We start from the raw sequence: 2,862 nt of genomic DNA, 5'->3' as shown, positions 1-2,862 counted from the left end.
TCGATGTCATAAGGTGAATGCACCAATTTGTAAGTCGCTCTGGAAAAGAGCGTCTGCTAAATGACTTAAATGTAAATGTAATGTAAATCCCTCCCACCTGGAGGACTAAAGGAATTGCTCAAAATATTTGTAAGATTTAAAATATACTGAACGAAAACATGAACATAAATGCAACATGCAACAATTTCAACAATTTTACTAAGTTACAGATCATTTAACGAAATAAGTCCATTTCAATAAATGAATTAGACCCTAATCTATGGATTTCACAGTACTGGGAAGGAGCGCAGCCATGGGTGGGCCTGCGAGGCCATAAGCTCACCTACTTGGGAGCCAGGCTCAGCCAATCAGGTTGTGTTTTTCCCCCATAAAAGGGCATTATTACAGTTGTCCGGGTAGCGGGTCTCAGACGATCCCGCAGGTGAAGAAGCCGGAAGTGGAGGTCCTGGGTTGCTGTGGTTACACACGGTCTGCGGATGTGAGGCTGGTTGGACGTACTGCCAAATTCTCTAAAACAACGTTGAAGGCGGCTTATGGTAGAGAAATTACCTTAAATTCTCTGGCAACAGCCCTGGTGGACATTCCTGAAGTCAGCATGCCGATTGCATGCCCCCGTAAAACTTAAGACATCAGTGGCATTGCGTTGTGACAAAACTTTACATTTTAGAGTGGCCTTCTATCATCCCCAGCACAAAGTGCACCTGTTTAGTGATCAGTCTGTTTAATAAGCTTCTTGATTTGCACCTATCAGGTGCCTGGATTATTTTAGCAAGGAAGAAATGTTCCGTAACAGGGATGTAAACATATTTGATCACACAATGAGAGAGAAAAAGTTTTTGTGTGTATGCAAACATTTTGGGATCTTTTATTTCAGCTCATGAAACATGGGACCAACAGTTTACATGTTGCATTTATATTTTTGTTCAGTGTAGTATATGAATCCAGGGTTGAATTCATTCGGGCACACTGTAGCAACAGATTTTGCAACAGAAACAAACTTTTATTTTAAGTTCAGTTAGTCCCTCCCTGTTTCAGTTCATTTTCTTCAGTTTGGTGCCTAGTGAATATGACCACAGGTCTCTGTGGAAACATTAACGTACATTCACCTTTGATATTTACTTCTCACTTTCCCTTTCAGGTCCATAGTGTTTTTACTGCCCCCTGCTGGAGACTGGAGCACACTGCGGTCCCTGGTTTTCTTTGTGCAGTTGGAAGATGAGATCCTCATCACCTGTTGTGACGGATCCAACACATATCCCCCGGTGAAGTCAGGGTCCTGTCTCATCCAACACATATCCCCCGGTGAAGTCAGGGTCCTGTCTCATCCAACACATATCCCCCGGTGAAGTCAGGGTCCTGTCTCATCCAACACATATCCCCCGGTGAAGTCAGGGTCCTGTCTCATCCAACACTTCAATGACTCTTATAGGAGGAAGTGAGCATTATCTAACATGATTTATTTTGTGTTGTGCAATTATATGAAAAAGAATGTCAGTAATGAGAGAATAAATAAGTATAGTACAACCATTACCTCTCTCCTCTTTCACATCCCTCTATCATCACTCCATGGGGGAGTACAACCATTACCTCTCTCCTCTTTCACATCCCTCTATCATCACTCCATGGGGGAGTACAAACATTACCTCTCTCCTCTTTCACATCCCTCTATCATCACTCCATGGGGAAGTACAACTATTGACTCTCTCCTTTCACATCCCTCTATCATCACTCCACGGGGGAGTCCAACCATTACCTCTCTCCTCTTTCACATCCCTCTATCATCACTCCATGGAGGAGTACAACCATTACCTCTCTCCTCTTTCACATCCCTCTATCATCACTCCACGGGGGAGTACAACCATTACCTCTCTCCTCTCACATCCCTCTATCATCACTCAATGGGGGAGTACAACTATTACCTCTCTCCTCACATCCCTCTATCATCACTCAATGGGGGAGTACAACCATTACCTCTCTCCTCTCACATCCCTCTATCATCACTCCATGGGAGAGTCCAACCATTACCTCTCTCCTCTCACATCCCTCTATCATCACTCCATGGGAGAGTACAACCATTACCTCTCTCCTCTTTCACAACCCTCTATCATCACTCCATGGGGGCGTCCCAATAATCTCTCCTTCCTCCTGAAGGGTAACATTCCTTCACTACTCCTCACAAATGTTAAAGCATTGGACTGGTGTTGGCATGGGGTAGAGGGAGTTTACATATACCAGTCATTTCCTTATAAATCCATGAAAGGAAGTGGACTAGTTCACACGTAAACAGAAAGGAATAACCAGTATAACCAGCTCAGCTATAGACTACACCAGCATGACTAGTATCTATGTGGACCCTTCTACAGTATAACCAGCTCAGCTATAGACTACACCAGCATGACTAGTATCTATGTGGACCCTTCTACAGTATAACCAGCTCAGCTATAGACGACACCAGCATGACTAGTATCTATGTGGACCCTTCTACAGTATAACCAGCTCAGCTATAGACTACACCAGCATGACTAGTATCTATGTGGACCCTGCTACAGTATAACCAGCTCAGCTATAGACTACACCAGCATGACTAGTATCTATGTGGACCCTTCTACAGTATAACCAGCTCAGCTATAGACTACACCAGCATGACTAGTATCTATGTGGACCCTTCTACAGTATAACCAGCTCAGCTATAGACGACACCAGCATGACTAGTATCTATGTGGACCCTTCTACAGTATAACCAGCTCAGCTATAGACTACACCAGCATGACTAGTATCTATGTGGACCCTACTACAGTTTGACCAGCTCAGCTATAGACTATACCAGCATGACTAGTATCTATGTGGACCCTACTACAGTTT

This window comes from Oncorhynchus gorbuscha, linkage group LG06, assembly GCF_021184085.1.
Source record: "Oncorhynchus gorbuscha isolate QuinsamMale2020 ecotype Even-year linkage group LG06, OgorEven_v1.0, whole genome shotgun sequence".
NCBI lineage: Eukaryota > Metazoa > Chordata > Actinopteri > Salmoniformes > Salmonidae > Oncorhynchus > Oncorhynchus gorbuscha.
This window is presented reverse-complemented; position numbering follows the sequence as displayed.